The sequence below is a fragment of the Diabrotica virgifera genome, chromosome 8, assembly GCF_917563875.1.
Source record: "Diabrotica virgifera virgifera chromosome 8, PGI_DIABVI_V3a".
NCBI classification, from domain to species: Eukaryota; Metazoa; Arthropoda; class Insecta; order Coleoptera; family Chrysomelidae; genus Diabrotica; species Diabrotica virgifera.
This window is the reverse complement of record NC_065450.1, coordinates 3,516,017-3,535,003: the sequence shown is the minus strand read 5'-3', so window position 1 is coordinate 3,535,003 and position 18,987 is coordinate 3,516,017. Positions and strand designations below refer to the sequence as shown.

Here is an 18,987-nt window from a genome sequence, read left to right as displayed (position 1 = left end):
TGCCTAACCTACCAGCTATCCAGCTAAAATGCTGCAAAACTTATGTGTATTTTGTTGTTTTGTTCTTTGTTATATAATCTGGATGCTTTGCTATATTATAACAAAGTTGTAGAACAAATTTGTTGTACAACTTTGTTATTAACATGTTTTGTTATGTAATCTGGACCCGGCTGAATAAGAAATAACACATTAGCAAACATGCTCGAAAATTTTTCTTACATGAATAAAGATAAATTATAATAATTTTTCTACAATAACTACAAAAAACAATACTAAGGTACTTCACTTTTACGAACTGTAACTAAAAATTAACTTTTAGGGATGTTTTAGATTATCTCAAACTAATTTAACATTCTAGCATTCTACCATTCTACACAATCAAAACTCAAAACCACAGTACAGGACAGTTCTGACCTTTTACTATCATAGAAAAAAGTGTTGTGTGATTTGGTAGAATGCGATCTTACCCTTCAAAAAATATGTCACGTATTTCAGCACCTGGTTAATTGGAAGGATAGTACAAATCTGGCCTCCACATAAGTGGTCTGTAGCTTCGACATGATAGGTGTGAAATTTTAAACGTTCTTGCTGTTGATTGGATAGGAAGGGTAGCGTTATCTGGCCTCCACGCTAGGCACACCATAGCTTCTATACGGTACTTCCAATATTTAATATTATTTTATTCAAGTGGACAATAAAGGTAAAACCCAAACAACTTTTGTTTCTTAATTATTTATTTATACAATAATGTGACATTTTACATATAAATATGAGTATTTAATTTCGATTAAATATATGTTTACTTGTTGAATTTTTCCACCGCCTGCACACAACAGCTGACCGGCCATTAGACCTAACAACAAAACGCGAAATAAAATGTGTATTTTAAAACTGTTGGATAAACAGTACCTACAATCAGAAAAACTTACCTTTAAAAAGGTACTCGTATATGAAATAACAAAAATATCAAAAAACACGACTGAGTATCAGCTTTTTATGGTGACACAAACACAAACACCAAACACATCACATAACCGACCATATAAAATAAGTGAACGACAACGAACGAACGAACACGAACACAGATTACAGATAGCGCAGGATTTGTCAAAAGCAGTGATGTGGGAGGGAGAGGATGTGACATGTGCCGATAATATGGGATCGGTTCGGCCATGTTACCTTTCTTATTGACACTATTGACAGGTCGTGTTGTTTGGTGAATTTGTGCATTTAAAGAATTTATTTTATACATTATTTTGAACTTATTTTTGTTGTGTGTTTCAGTGATTTTGTAGTGACAATAATATGCCGTCGTGTGCATACCCATTGTGTGATTATAATGCCGGAAATAAGAAAAAATTCTCCTCCAAAGTCACTTTACATGGGTTAGTATGTAAACGTAAACAGTGTACAGGGCGGTATTGGGTCTATTGAATAAAAATAAGTATTTGCTTTTACTTCCTCGTATTTAAGTATTTACCTAATAGTAATTAAATAAAGCATTAAAGAAATGATTTTATTCAATTAATATTAAGTAATTACTTAAATACTTGTAAGTAAAAGCAAATACTTCTTTTTATTCAATAGACCCATTATCCATTTTAGTGATAATGCATGTAAAAAGAACAGGTAATTTTTTAAACTTGGTTTATATGGTTGTAGTTTTCCTAAAGATGTTAAAAGGAGAGAGGCCTGGATTCAGTTCGTAAATAAAGAGAACTGGGAACCCAGGAAAGGTAGCAAATTATGTATAAGACATTTTGAAGAGATGCATGTAGATAGGACTTCCTTAGCTCATCCTATTCGTTTGCGAGAAAATGCAATCCCTACAATTGGTGAATCTCAGGTAACAATTATTATAAATATTAATAAATTATATAAATAAGTAATTAATTAAAATAATATAAGTAATATTCTGAAATAGGTACACCTTGAACCTGAATATTACACAACATACAATAATTTCAGTAATACATTTTAGGTCTGGATCAAGCGTATGAAAAAAAAGTTGATTAATAGCAAACTGAAAATTTGTTAATAGCTTAAGGGTGTCTAGTCGGATAAACTTTGATATATGGGAACACTGGAACGGGGGAAATTTTAATTGTGGAACAGGTTAAAAATTTGAAACAGTCAGATCACGAAAACGTCAAATGTATTTTGTCCGACAGGGCTTCCAATTGATTTGTTACCCTTTCATGAAACTCTCATGCAAAAATCAGACTGAGATTTATCACCTATCATAATTCCTGTCATTTGACATCTTCTATGTGTTCCACTCATTATAATTCCCATTTGGTGATAAATAGCAGCCTGATTTTTGCATGAGATTTTAATGAAAGGGTAACAAATCAATTGGAAGTTCTGTTGGACAAAATACATGTGACATTTTCGTGGTCTGACCGCTACAAATTTTTAACCTGTTCCAAAATTAAAACTTCCCTGTTCCAGTGTTCCTATATATCAAATTTTCAGCTTGCTATTAATCATGTTTTTTTTCATATGCGGGATCCAGACCTATTTCACTTGCTTTCATTGGCAAATAAGTTTGTATAGATAATAGGTGTGTACGGGCAGATTTCAACTAGGTTCTTGATATTCTTTTTATAATTTTGTATATTATGTACTAAGTAAATTATAAAATACTAATTAATTAAATTAAGAGGTCTCCTATCAAGGTTCAAATTTTTATAATATTTTGTAGGAATAACTCATTTATGAATTCTTTATTAAGCACTTATACAATCTAAACTTACCTTTAGCCTTTTAGAATGGTGTGGAATACGGAATAATTACTTGCATTCTACATATAAATACATTCACAAAATGAGACATCGGAAAACATAGTGAGTAATATTCATGTGCATGATACTGCTTTAAAATGATCAAAATATTCACTAACAGAGTAAAAAGCAAAACTCGGAAGATATTTTTTCAGAATTACTTTAAATTTATTGATTGTAAGGTTTTTATTGTTGTAAGGTTTAATAAATTTCTTAGGTGACAGGAAGAGTGTTATGAAAATTAAAGAATCAAGCTCAGAACCATACACGACAAACAAAGGAGTACCACAGGGATCCGTGCTGGGACCATTATTATTCCTAATTTTTATTAACGATCTACCAGATCACATAAGGGCACTTATAATATCAATGTTTGCTGACTGTTCAATCTCAAATTAATCCCTTAATTTGTAATCTCACATTTTTTCCTAACTTCCTAAACTTTTATAGTTTCACCATGTATAATTGAAACATTGGGAAACATCGAGTAATATTTTAATAATTAGAGTCCATTCAACCTGCAAACTTAGTAAATTGCAAAATAATGTATTTTCCAATTGAACCTTATAAGTTTTGCAATAGCTTCCTTTAAACTGTAGTTGCAATCTTTCAACATACAAAGTCCGTAGTTCGGTTGTCATGCAACTTATTGATGAATTGTATATTTTGACGAGATTATAAATTAACCAAAGGGATTATTTTGGGTGGCAGTCTAATTGAAATAGTTACCTCCTTAACAAGTGCGTAAGTCGTTGTTAGAAGTTACGCCGAGTGTAATTATTATCAGTAGCTGTCATTAAAGGCAGTCTATCGTAGAAAGTTACCTGAACATCATCTGTAGTGTAATTACGTAGCTGTCAATAAAACCATATTTTTACTCCACACTCAAACATTTATTTACCATCGTCGATCGAGAAGAAGCGGACAAAGGGGCATTACAAAACAATTCGATCCTGAGATCTACGTCGAATTGTCCATTGGTCCTTCGACAAAACAACATCAAAAGGGCGTTAATTGGATTGGAGCTTCGAAGGAGACGACCCTTAGCGACCTGAATAGCTGTTCCCCAGTTCCGTACAAGATCGACGATCGAATTGTGAAGTGTGGAGAAAAGAAAATATAAAGGCACCGAAATTAGAAGTAGAAGCCTTCGAGAACCTTTGAGCACCAGAGAACCTGAGTAGCAGTCCTTAAGTCTACGGTTCCAGCTGTTTGGAGGTGAAAAATCTAGCGGCATCCAGAGATCCAGCTCACCAGTTCCAGTTGCAGTTCTAAGAAAGAAGCAGCGCAGCAGATTCCAGGCCCACCCGGTGACATACAAGTGAAAGTCGGGATAAAACTGTAAGTTTTTGAATATTTATTATCATTTAGGGCAGTGCATTTTTTTTTATAAAGTAAAAAATTTATTAAAGAAACTTAAGCATCGAATTTTACAAATTTTTATTGAAATATTTATTCTGTATACTGTATAGATAACGTAGTAGAAGTTGTAAGAACGAGTGATAGAATGATGTCAGTGAAATTTGTAATTGATAAAGAGGTATTGAATGTTGTGTGTGTGTATGCTCCTCAAACAGGTCTGGGTGAGAATGAAAGAAGAGCTTTCTATGATCAATTGGGAGACATACTGAGTGATATTCCAGCGGAGGAGAAAGTTATAATAGGAGGTGATTTCAATGCACATGTGGGCCAAGCCAAGACAGGATATGAAACAATACATGGGGGATTAGGCTTTGGAACTAGAAATGAAGCTGGAGATGACATGCTAGAATTAGCAACAGCATTGGATATGGCGATTGTTAACACATTCTTTAAAAAGAGAGAAACTCAACTTATTACCTACAAAAGTGGACAACATCAATCCCAAATAGACTACTTCATGATAAGGAAAGAAGACATACGTGAATGCAAGGACTGCAAGGTAATAGTTAGTGAGGCAGTAAGCCAACAACATAAGCTGCTTGTTCTGGACATCGAAGTAAAAAGCGAAACTAAACAAAAATATCGGAGAGGACCACAAAAAATCAAGTGGTGGATGCTAAAAGATGAGAAGGAAGGTCTATGCAGGGAAAGAATAGTAGAAAAAATATGTTGGAACATGAAAGGAAGCCCTAACACAATTTGGAGAAAAATGGCCAATATTATTAGAGAGACGGCTATTGAAATACTTGGGAAAACGTCAGGAAAGAAGTTTGAAGATAAAGAGACTTGGTGGTGGTCAAATGAAGTACAAGGAAAAATAAAAGAGAAGAGAAAATTATATAAAAAGTGGCAAGAAACCAGATCGGACATAGATCTTCAAAACTATATGGTCGCCAAAAAGGAAGCGAAAGTAGCAGTAGCAAAAGCTAAAGCAGAAGCGTATTCAAACCTATACGATCAACTTGATACCAGGGAAGGCGAAACGAAGATATATAAAATAGCCAAACAGAGAGCAAAGAAAGCAAAAGATTTTAATCAGATTAGATGTATCCGAGATGAAAATAATAAAATACTAGTTCACGAAAGGGATGTCAAAAAGAGATGGAGAAAGTACTTTGACAGCTTATTAAATGAAGAATTTGACAGACAGCCTGTAGAGTCAACGGAGACAGTAGCAGCAATGGTCACCAAAATAACCAATGAGGAAGTGGCTCAAGCGCTTCAAAAAATAAAGAAAGGAAAAGCGGTAGGACCAGATGATATTCCTGGGGAAGTATGGAGAGCATTGGGAGAGACAGGAACAAGGTGGCTAGCAGGTCTATTTAATAGAATTATGGAAGTTGGACAAATGCCAGACGAATGGAGAAGCAGTATACTGGTACCTGTTTACAAAAACAAGGGAGATATACAACAATGTACAAACTACAGGGCTATAAAACTGCTTAGCCACACCATGAAAATATGGGAAAGAGTAATTGATAGACGGATACGTGAAGAGACCGAAATATCCGAGAATCAATTTGGCTTTATGCAGGGTAGATCAACAACAGATGCAATTTTCACTATAAGGCAGTTGATGGAAAAATACAGGAGTAAAGAAACAAACGCTCATATGGTATTCATTGATCTTGAGAAAGCATATGATAGAGTTCCTCGAGAGATTCTGTGGTGGGCACTCAATAAGAAAGGAGTCCCTGGTGAATATGTAAAGATTGTGAGGGATATGTATGAGGGAGTAACGACTAGTGTTAGGACAGGTGTGGGAGAGACTGATAAATTTCATGTGAAAGTAGGATTGCATCAAGGTTCTGTGCTTAGTCCGTATTTATTCTCATTAGTTTTGGACCAGATAACAGCGAAAATACAGGGTAACATTCCATGGTGCTTAATGTATGCTGATGATGTCGTGTTAGTAGGAAATAGTGAAAGAGACTTAGAACAAAAACTGGAACAGTGGAGACAAGCTCTGGAGGAAAAAGGTTTAAAACTTAGTAGGACAAAAACAGAGTATTTGGAATGTTCATTTAAAGATGGAGCTACTACAAATAAAATGGTATCTTTGGATGGTGAAATGATTGTAAAAAGCAATAGTTTTAAGTACCTAGGATCGGTATTACAGAGTAATGGAGAAATAGATGGAGATGCATGCAGTAGAATTAGGGCTGGATGGATGAAGTGGAAAGAAGCGAGTGGTGTGTTGTGTGACAGAAAAATTCCAATGAAGCTGAAGGGAAAATTCTATAAAACAGCCATAAGACCAGCTATGATGTACGGAACTGAATGTTGGGCAGTGAAAAAGAAAGAGGAACAGCGAATGCATGTGGCGGAAATGAGAATGCTTAGATGGATGAGTGGAGTGACAAAGAAGGATAAAATTAGAAATGAGTATATTAGGGGAAGTCTAGGTGTGGCACCAATTGATGCCAAAATGAGAGAGCATAGGTTAAGATGGTTTGGTCATGTTCAACGTCGAGACGTTAACCACCCAATACGAAGAATAGCTGAAGTGCAGATTCCTGGAAGGAGTAGGAGAGGAAGACCAAAGAAGACCTGGGGGGAGACGATAAGGCAGGACATGTTGGTAAAGGGGATTAACATTGATATGGCCCAAGATAGAATTGTGTGGAGAAATGCAATTAGGGAAGCCGACCCCGCATAGGGATAAGGCAAAGAGAATGATGATGATTCTGTATACTGTATATCTATTTACTTAAAATATTTACTGGCAATATTTTGTCTAATTCAAATCTAACAGTTGATTATTTGGATATTAAGTATATTTGGTAATTTTGATTCTTATAATTTGAAATTTTTAAAACATTTGATTTTCTAAACATATATAAAATCCTGACATACTGACACATTTTATAAATCAAGTTATTTTTATACATTCTTGGGTTTATTTAATTCCACATAATAGGTATATCGTATTTGCATTTTTTATATAAAGAAATTTATTTCTCTGGTTACAAGTGATATTATTACGTTTTTAAATTGTACAATTAGAGGTGTCAGCAAGGTTGAGTTCATTGCTTTGTTGAGAAAGGTTTTTTTTTTGCTGAGAATTTAAAAGTTGAATTTAGGTCAAATTTATATAAATACATACATATTCGAAATGCAGAGATTATATACAGAACAAGAAAAACTCGGACAGGAAATAGCAAAAATCTTGACTAATATTAAAAAACTGAAAAAAGAAAAGCGTACCAGAGAATATATAAACATAAGGCTGCAGACAGTTTAAGCATTGTGAAGTGACTTGCGGAACAAAATAATGAAATTGTAGAAAAAGTTTCAAAAGATGATAAATATTTTACATCTAACTATTATGAACAAGTACGGAAAAAATATGAAAAAACGAAAAAGGCTTTAGAGGAGTTTATTAAAAATCCATACAAGTCTTCGAGAAAAATTAGAGAAGTTGAAATTAGAATGGGAAAACTTCATAATTTATTGGAAGACGACGAAAACAATTTACAAGAGGATTTAAAAGAAGGGGTACAAAAAATAGATGCTTTAATAATGGAAATAACTCTGGAAAATGAACAGGATGCACTAGAAGGTGAAATAGAAAGATTTTATATGATGAAAAGAAGGGTGCGGTCGATAATAAAAGAAAATAGACCCAATACTAGTGGGTCAGATGGTCAGTATGAGAACAGAAGAAATTCTGAAAACAGAAGGCCACAAAATAGACCCAATACTAGTGGGTCAGAAGGTCAGTATGAGAGCAGAAGAAATTCTGAAAACAGAAGGCCACAAAATAGACCCAATTCTAGTGGGTCAGAAGGTCAGTATAATAACAGAAGGAATTCTGAAAACAGAAGGCCACAAAATAGACCCAATTCTAGTGGGTCAGAAGGTCAGTATGATAACAGAACTAATTCTGAAAACAGAAGGCCACAAAATAGACCCCATTCTAGTGGGATCAGAGATGACAACAGTTACGACGGATCGTCAAGGAGACAAGAGAATACTGTGAGCTGTTTAAGTCATCAGAATGAAGAAGTGCTATTTGCAACAGCATTAGTACGAGTAAGAGACTCAAAAGGAAGCTCACAATTGATGAGAGCATTGATTGACCAAGGCTCGCAGTCATCATTCATTACGGAGCAGGCCGCTACAAGTCTCGGAATAAAAAGAAAGGCTGTCCACGCTCAGATATCTGGAATTGGCAATAAAGACCAAAGGACGTCGAAATGGAGCGTGACAGTAAACTTAGAGGCGCATTTCAAAAATGAATTTGAGATGAAGACCGAAGCACTTGTGCTACAAAAAATAACAAAAAATCTACCGAAAAAGGAGATACAAATAAAAGAAAGAAACCCTAGGAACTTAGTCCTGGCTGATCCAAATTTTAATAAAACAGGTCCAATAGATATTCTATTAGGAGCCAAAGAATATAGTTTGATATTACTGGATGGAGTAGATCGAACGAAGAATGGTTTGCTCGCCCAAAATACTAAATTGGGTTGGATAATGTCAGGGGTAGCACAGCAAGAGCACATCCCGCAGATACAAGTACTCAGTATGTTCTGTAGGCGACAGATGCCTAGATATTCGGAAGTACCTAAAACTAAAGCCATAGAGCAAACTATAAGTATTAAAAAGGATTTAAAATTGGTTGAAACAAATACCAATGAAATAAAATCAGCTAATAGCAAAATAGAAACTTCTGTAGTCGAGCTTGATTTCATGGAATTAGAGCCAACCCAAACTGCAGAAGAAACTAATTTCGATTCGGGAAGAAAGACACCCGAGGGAAAGGATTCTAAACCGTTTATACTTGAGGAAGAAAATCCCAAGACAATAAATGAAAGGGTTGATGATTTAATGATTCAATCCCATAAAGATGTTCAAAAAATTTCTGATATCGAGGGTACAGACCAAAATAAAACTAGAATGGTTGTACAAGAGACAGAAAGTATTAAAATGGACTTAAAACAAATAGAAGAGCTTAATAAAAGTATAGAAACTACAGAATGTTCGAGAGCTGTTGAAAATAAAGATGCCAAGAATCAGGTAATACAGTTAGAACAAGTTAATAATAATATAGAAGATGGAAAAATGTATATAAACAGTACCGAAGAAACTGATTTGAAAGAGATAGAAGTAAATGTCCACATGTCCAGTGATGGCATGGAGGAAAAGTTAAATTTTGAAAAGTTAAATACAGGTTGTAGTGCACAGCAGAATGTCTTGCACTCTGAAACTTTTCGGAGAAAAACTATTGTAACAGTTGAAAATACTGCATTTACTGAGAAACATAAAACTAACAAGGCTAAATTGGCAGAACAACAAATACATACAATAATTTCAAATGCATTTTTTAATAAATGCTATAATATTCGAGGAAAAAGCGAATATGCTGTTAACTTACATGAACCAGGAAGGATTCAAATAAAATTAGTTGAAAAGTTAGCAGAATCTATAAATAAAATTATAAAAATTAAACCTAGTAATGTTAAAACTGCTGAAGAATGCTTAATTGAAATAGAATATTTTAGCAAAGTAGTAACACTTCGAAATAGAAACAAAAAAAAACAACTAGCCTGATATACCAGTTAAAATCAATAGTCAGAGAGCCCAACGCACAAAATACAAATAATAGAGCATGTATTAGGTGGGAAAAAATTATTCGTTATACGTATAATATATTTAGTATTTTTAACATTTTAAAACGGTCAAATGCAGACGTGAAAAGGAGGAAAATGTCAGCACGTATGCATATAGTGAGAAAATTAGTCAATTTTGCCACATCTCTTCCATTGTTGGTAAAAGATGGCATTGGTGTCTTGTTGTTGGTCCCAAGGAACCTACTTGCAGTATATTTTTAAAAGCCGATCAACATTTCCAATCATAATGTAGCTATTCGGGGAGATGAGTTCCTCGATGAGAGTTCGAAAAAACACAGCATCACAACCAAATTTAATTAACACTTTAAAACAGTTTCATCTGGAACAGTTTCACTTAAATAGATTAGATTTGAATTAAACAGATTAGCTGAATCATAAATTCTAAATATTCAAGTTATAGGTAGCACTGCTCGGGTGAGATAATAATTCAAAAACCGAGTGAATAAGTGTTATTATTGTTATATTATTATTATTTTATATTATAATGTGTTTAAACATTTTCTATTGGTCGTCTCTTTCTTTTAAGTGGCCAATATGTTCAATCTCAAATTAATCCCTTAATTTGTAATCTCACATTTTTTCCTAACTTCCTAAACTTTTATAGTTTCACCATGTATAATTGAAACATTGGGAAACATCGAGTAATATTTTAATAATTAGAGTCCATTCAACCTGCAAACTTAGTAAATTGCAAAATAATGTATTTTCCAATTGAACCTTATAAGTTTTGCAATAGCTTCCTTTAAACTGTAGTTGCAATCTTTCAACATACAAAGTCCGTAGTTCGGTTGTCATGCAACTTATTGATGAATTGTATATTTTGACGAGATTATAAATTAACCAAAGGGATTATTTTGGGTGGCAGTCTAATTGAAATAGTTACCTCGTTAACAAGTGCGTAAGTCGTTGTTAGAAGTTACGCCGAGTGTAATTATTATCAGTAGCTGTCATTAAAGGCAGTCTATCGTAGAAAGTTACCTGAACATCATCTGTAGTGTAATTACGTAGCTGTCAATAAAACCATATTTTTACTCCACACTCAAACATTTATTTACCATCGTCGATCGAGAAGAAGCGGACAAAGGGGCATTACAAAACAATTCGATCCTGAGATCTACGTCGAATTGTCCACTGACGATACCTCGTTAATAGTCTCTGCACGTACACTCGAGGAATTACTAATGGCAATGAAGACTGTTGTTGACTGCTTTAGATGCTGGTGTAATACCAACAGACTCATTTTAAACATTGACAAGACAGAAATTATTTATTTTCGTTCATACAACTCATCTACCAATGACTATAACTTAACCATCCATGATAGAAACAATATGTTATCTTCCACTCAGTCTACAAAGTTTTTGGGTGTGTTCATTGATTGTAATCTGAAATGGTCAGAGCAAGTGAATTAAGTGAACATGAAATTGAATAAAGCTTTTTATGCTACATCTAGAATTAAAAACACACTACCCATATCGGTATTAATAAACGTTTATTATAGCCTTGCTTACAGCCACATGTGCTATAATGTAATTTTATGGGGGAACTCAGTAGATAGTGCCAAAGTGTTCATTACCCAAAAAAAAATTATCCGTAAAATTTTTAATTTGGATTATCAACAATCTTGTAAACCAATTCTTATTAAACATCAAATTTTAACTTTCTACTGCCTATATATCTATAAATGTTTACTCTATGTAAAACAGGAAATAAATACATTTCCAGTAAATGCAGATAATCACTATTACAATACAAGAAGTGCTGAATCTTTACGAGTTCCTAAACACAGAACATACAAATTTCAAAATAGCTTCAGATATATGGGTCTGACCTTATACAACCATTTGCCAAAAGCTGTGAAAGAAATACCACTCTCCACTAAATTTAAAAAAAATGTTAAAGATTTACTCATAACAGAAGCATATTATTCGATAAATGAATATCTGGAGGACAAACTGCAGTAGCTTCATATTTTACTTGTAAGAATGTTATTTTTATATATTTTATGTTTTGTCAATTTTTGTTACACTGTCAATATTGTATTATACACATTGATGTTTTTTTTATATACTGAATTGTGTATTGACATATCCTATACATTTATTTTGAATGTCTTAAAGGATCAATAAAGTATGACGATGGCTATGACTATGTGGCACATGACAGAGGCTCTAAACAAATGACTGTGAATGAAAAGTCCTATACCCATGAACGATCACATCAATCACTTATTTTGTATTTAATATCTTTTTTGACGTCAACTTTACAAAGTAACAAGACACTTACTCAACACACACACTACACATTACTCCCCTGACTTAGTAATAAGTTATAAAATTACGTGGCTAAAGGTTCTAGTTCTAAACCAAAGCCAGAATCAGAGGAAAAAAAAATCTTTTTCTATAACAAACGTTTGTTATTTATAGAAAAAGACAGCAAATACAAAATAAGTGATTGATGTGATCGTTCATGGGTATTCTTTCATTTTTCCGACTGTATATTACTGTTTATTTATATTTTTTTATATTTATAATATTATACAGTGAGGATGTTTGAGTTTGCATAAATTCATTATCTCGAAAATGGGCCAATTTGAAGAGAAATCCTCAGACAGGTCGATTTTTGTTTTTAATTTAGGACTTTTTGGCTTATATATAATACTAGTGACGTCATCCATCTGGACGTGATGATAGCTCATGTGAAATGGTATCTTATTCTCTATGCAGTAATATAAACAATAACCTAATTAATTATTCATACCCGGTAGCAAAAAAAATGTTTTTGAATTAAATTAATTGAGATAATAAAAATGTACCTATGTAATTTATTTAATTCAAAATACATTTTACTGTGGTCCGAAAACAGGAAAAAAATGTTTATTTAATACATAAATATTGTTTTTCGCTTAAATTGTCTGCCTCTTACCAGTTTGAACATTTAATTTAAGAGAAAAGCAATGTTTATTTTCGAAATTAACATTTTTTTCTGTTTTCTGACAGCAGTAAAATGTATTTTGCATTAAATAAGTACATACATTCTTCTTTTTGTCTCAATTAATTTAATTCAAAAAAATTTTTTGGCCCCCTGTATAAATAATTAGGTTATTGTTTATATTACTGAATAGAGCATTAAATAGCCTTTCAAATGAGCTGTCACACAACCCCTACTCCCATTTAAAAAAATCATCGATTCCGTCATCCACGATGGATGACGTCACTAGTATATATATATATGCCAAAAAGCCCTAATCTATATAAATAAAAATGAATGTTTGTATGCATGTATGTTCCCTATAGACTCACAAACTATGCATTTGATCGTAAAATGACCTTAATCAAAGTTGTTGTGCATCAACCCGGGATGGTTTCTGAAGTGGTACGATCTACCTAAGTGAGAAGGGGGCTTGCCCCCCCGAAATTTTTTAAAATTTTTTTGAACAAACCCTTTTTTCTTAATTTTATACGATGTAGAACCAAAATATACATACAATCCTAAATTTTCACTTTTTTATCTTTAACCGTTATTTTTTAATAGCCATTTAAATATTTTACATCTATATAAATAAAAATGAATGTTTGTATGTATGTATGTTCCCTATAGACTCACAAACTATGCATTTGATCGTAAAATGACCTTAATCAAAGTTGTTGTGCATCAACCCGGGATGGTTTCTGAAGTGGTACGATCTACCTAAGTGAGAAGGGGGCTTGCCCCCCCGAAATTTTTTAAAATTTTTTTGAACAAACTCTTTTTTCTTAATTTTATACGATGTAGAACCAAAATATACATACAATCCTAAATTTTCACTTTTTTATCTTTAACCGTTATTTTTTAATAGCCATTTAAATATTTTACATCTATATAAATAAAAATGAATGTTTGTATGTATGTATGTTCCCTATAGACTCACAAACTATGCATTTGATCGTAAAATGACCTTAATCAAAGTTGTTGTGCATCAACCCGGGATGGTTTCTGAAGTGGTACGATCTACCTAAGTGAGAAGGGGGCTTGCCCCCCCGAAATTTTTTAAAATTTTTTTGAACAAACTCTTTTTTCTTAATTTTATACGATGTAGAACCAAAATATACATACAATCCTAAATTTTCACTTTTTTATCTTTAACCGTTATTTTTTAATAGCCATTTAAATATTTTACATCTATATAAATAAAAATGAATGTTTGTATGTATGTATGTTCCCTATAGACTCACAAACTATGCATTTGATCGTAAAATGACCTTCATCAAAGTTGTTGTGCATCAACCCGGGATGGTTTCTGAAGTGGTACGATCTACCTAAGTGAGAAGGGGGCTTGCCCCCCGAAATTTTTTAAAATTTTTTTGAACAAACTCTTTTTTCTTAATTTTATACGATGTAGAACCAAAATATACATACAATCCTAAATTTTCACTTTTTTATCTTTAACCGTTATTTTTTAATAGCCATTTAAATATTTTACATCTATATAAATAAAAATGAATGTTTGTATGTATGTATGTTCCCTATAGACTCACAAACTATGCATTTGATCGTAAAATGACCTTAATCAAAGTTGTTGTGCATCAACCCGGGATGGTTTCTGAAGTGGTACGATCTACCTAAGTGAGAAGGGGGCTTGCCCCCCCGAAATTTTTTAAAATTTTTTTGAACAAACTCTTTTTTCTTAATTTTATACGATGTAGAACCAAAATATACATACAATCCTAAATTTTCACTTTTTTATCTTTAACCGTTATTTTTTAATAGCCATTTAAATATTTTACATCTATATAAATAAAAATGAATGTTTGTATGTATGTATGTTCCCTATAGACTCACAAACTATGCATTTGATCGTAAAATGACCTTAATCAAAGTTGTTGTGCATCAACCCGGGATGGTTTCTGAAGTGGTACGATCTACCTAAGTGAGAAGGGGGCTTGCCCCCCCGAAATTTTTTAAAATTTTTTTGAACAAACTCTTTTTTCTTAATTTTATACGATGTAGAACCAAAATATACATACAATCCTAAATTTTCACTTTTTTATCTTTAACCGTTATTTTTTAATAGCCATTTAAATATTTTACATCTATATAAATAAAAATGAATGTTTGTATGTATGTATGTTCCCTATAGACTCACAAACTATGCATTTGATCGTAAAATGACCTTAATCAAAGTTGTTGTGCATCAACCCGGGATGGTTTCTGAAGTGGTACGATCTACCTAAGTGAGAAGGGGGCTTGCCCCCCCGAAATTTTTTAAAATTTTTTTGAACAAACTCTTTTTTCTTAATTTTATACGATGTAGAACCAAAATATACATACAATCCTAAATTTTCACTTTTTTATCTTTAACCGTTATTTTTTAATAGCCATTTAAATATTTTACATCTATATAAATAAAAATGAATGTTTGTATGTATGTATGTTCCCTATAGACTCACAAACTATGCATTTGATCGTAAAATGACCTTAATCAAAGTTGTTGTGCATCAACCCGGGATGGTTTCTGAAGTGGTACGATCTACCTAAGTGAGAAGGGGGCTTGCCCCCCCGAAATTTTTTAAAATTTTTTTGAACAAACTCTTTTTTCTTAATTTTATACGATGTAGAACCAAAATATACATACAATCCTAAATTTTCACTTTTTTATCTTTAACCGTTATTTTTTAATAGCCATTTAAATATTTTACATCTATATAAATAAAAATGAATGTTTGTATGTATGTATGTTCCCTATAGACTCACAAACTATGCATTTGATCGTAAAATGACCTTAATCAAAGTTGTTGTGCATCAACCCGGGATGGTTTCTGAAGTGGTACGATCTACCTAAGTGAGAAGGGGGCTTGCCCCCCCGAAATTTTTTAAAATTTTTTTGAACAAACTCTTTTTTCTTAATTTTATACGATGTAGAACCAAAATATACATACAATCCTAAATTTTCACTTTTTTATCTTTAACCGTTATTTTTTAATAGCCATTTAAATATTTTACATCTATATAAATAAAAATGAATGTTTGTATGTATGTATTGTCATGATTTTAAATAGTTATTATGATTTTTTAAGATACTCAAACCATAGAATAGTTAAAAATAATAGATAATTTAGTAATTTTAATAAAGCCCAAAGTATATGGATAATTTTTTATTATTGCCACTTTTGAGGGGTATCGTTGATTGGAAGGTTGAGAAGAATGAGAATTATAAAAAGAACTAAAGTTAGGAGAGCACTTAGTAATAATTAAATAGTTATAAGATGGTTTTATTTAAGTGTATAAAGGTAGAATTACATAAGAAATCAAAATAGGTAATCCTATATCAAAGATGATATTTCAATGACATATAAATTAGAAATTAGTAAATAGAATATATAATAATTTGAATTTTGAGTTTTACCAGAGAATTACTTCTATTTGTATCATACAATAGCCTTATTTGTTCGTAAGAATCATCAAAAGGTTCCATGTTTCCAAAAGTCACTTCGAAAGGAACTTCGTTAAGGTGATACGTCTTGCATCATTTAGCTGCATGGGTAGATTTGTGAAATTATGTTGAAATAGACATTAATCTAAAATTTGAGAACAATAGTTAGTTCAATATTAATAGTATTAGTATAAATTTTAAAGAAAAATGTGGAAAATAGTTCAATAGAATCATAGCTTTGACAAGTGTCGAAACTATAGGTCAAATTAACGTATAAGAATGATATTTTGAGGAAATGGCTTATGCATATTCAATTGCTGATTTATTTTGTGTAAATTGAAAGTTATTTCAATCCTTTGTATGTAGTAATTGTGTAAATATTTGAATTTTAATATGTGAGTGTAAGTGATAAAGAAACTAAAAATGAAGTGTCGGACGTTGAAATGAACCCTAATAGAACTTTAATAAGGGCACCTAGCAAGAAGAAAATTATATCAAAATGAACTAGAAAGTTTAATCTATTCAAATCCCAGATTAGATTATACCCAAAGATTAGGATAGAATCACAATTTGGGTTCATATTTCCAAAATTTTCATCAAAATTATTATTTTGATGAAATGTCAAATTTATTGGAATTTTTTGATTGGTGAATTCAAATTTTCATAGCAAGGATTGTTATTAATAATTAATTTCCATTGGCTGTGAAGGGACGCCAAGCCAAAAGGAATCCATTTTAGAGAGACTTCTGCTGGCTTTTGAACAAGCAACACCTGTTTATAAGGAGCTCCGCAATTTTTTGAGAAAAATGCGGTAAATCGTAAAAATTTTAAATTAAAAACTTTTATTCTACTAACCTGTATAAATAATCTTCATGGTGAAGAAAAAATTTTCAAAAATGACCCTCAACTTTATAAGAAAAGTGAAAAAGTATTCCGATGCGGGTATCTACCATGTTTAGAACATTGTTCCAGTGAAAGAGAAGCAGTTGGTTTCTTCTTGGATCCGAAGAGACTTCATAGCAGTTTGGTGTATCTTCATATTACATCGTGAAAGGTTGTACTGAACAGTTTATATTTTTAATTGATCATGATCGAAAGTCAATGTTTTTTCATTTTCTAGCTTTAGTATAACAAATTTTGAATATTCAAGATAATTTTGGGTTATCTTCGACTTAATTTTTGTCAAATACTTTTATTTTTTTATATAGTTAAATTCATTGCATCGTATTTCTTCCTTCAGACTTTCGACTAGATAACCTAAAATAAATAATTTAACGTTAGATAGATCAGCAAATATTTCAAGTTGATATCATATTGATCTGATCTATATTATTGTATAATTACCTTGTATTTTTGATGTTGCATAACAAAGCCTTTATTTTCAATATATTTCCAAATTCGTGTACAATATTCGACAGTCTTTTGTTATTTATCAACCATTTCATATACATTCATATAGCTGTATTTTTGTGTCGTTTGTTTAGTTGATATTTCAGAAATCTTTTCTCACACCTCCACAGATAGGAGATCTCATGCAGAATTCACTTTATAACTGAGCTAGTAAGGTAAGTGATTAATAGATGGCGCCGGGCAAAATCAATATTAAAATCAAAAATTATTAAATCAGTATATATTTAAAAAATTCTATAATTAAATTAAAATCAATAAATAAAAATAATTCTATAATAAAAATAAAATAATTAAATAAAATTAAATAAAATAATTAATAATAAAAATAAATAAAATAAAATAACTTCTATAATAATTGGCCCCACGAAATATATAATAATTGGCGCAACCAACGTGGAACGATAAGATAAATATAGGGCAAAATAGTCACATATTAAATAATCAATATTAAAATTTTGAGTCTGAGATATTATACAAAATGGCAGATGGACGTAGATCTGTTTCGAAGACGACAAAGGAAGAAGAGGAACAGAAACAAGAAAAGTCTGACCTTGAAAAATTCATGGAATTAATATTGACAAAGATGGAAGAAAATAATAATAAAATAGAAAGAAAATTAATTCACTTAGATGAAAACAACAAGAAAATGGGAAATAAATTAGAGGGAAATAGTAAATCATTAGAGAAAAAATTAGAAGAAAATAGTCGAAAAACAGAAGAAAATAATAAATCAATAGAACAAAAATTAGTAGAAAATAGTCAAAGGGTAGAAGAAAAATTAGTAGAAAATAGTCAAAAAGTAGAACAAAAATTAGAAGAAAATAGTCAAAGGGTAGAAGAAAAATTAGAAGAAAATAGTCAAAAGATGGAAGACAAGTTAGAAGAAAATAACAGAAAAGCAGAAGAAAATAGTCAGAGGTTGGAAAAGAAACTTGAAGAGAACATTAAAAGAATAGAAGAACAAATGGAACAGAGAATAAATAAGAGTATTGGAGAAGTGAAAATGTTGTACGGAGAGATCATGAATAAACATGAAAATTTAGAAACTAAATTAACTGTTGAAAATCAAGAGATTAAAACACAAATACAACAGCATAAAGAAAGAATAAATATAGTAGAAGAAGATATAGAAAAGGAAGCAGAGTGGACGAACAGAAGATTCATCATGGTAGATGAAAACATAAATCAAATCAAGAAAGATCAGAAAACATCCAAGGAAAAGGAGGATCAATTGGAGAATAAATTAAAGTTTGAAGTAAAAGAAGTTAAACAAGAGATAGAAAAGATGGAGAAGAAGATTAGGAATACAACAAAAGGAACAATA

At 31.7% G+C, this 18,987-nt stretch overlaps 1 protein-coding gene across 17 annotated transcripts in view; it reads right to left on the bottom strand.

The window, feature by feature from the left end:
* The window catches only part of LOC126889719 (uncharacterized), a 632,478-nt gene that overhangs the window by 27,028 nt on the left and 586,463 nt on the right, over positions 1-18,987 (bottom strand). For 3 of the 17 annotated variants that reach the window (XR_007700145.1, XM_050658255.1, XM_050658262.1), the window contains one exon: positions 16,227-16,398. The exons of 11 other annotated variants lie outside the window; for them this stretch is intronic. The gene's annotated coding sequence lies outside the window, so the exon portion shown is untranslated. Of the gene's footprint in view, positions 1-16,226; positions 16,399-17,108; positions 17,511-17,597; positions 18,549-18,987 lie in introns of those variants that run through there. 3 more of the 17 variants (XM_050658253.1, XM_050658264.1, XM_050658263.1) reach the window with 2 other exon arrangements.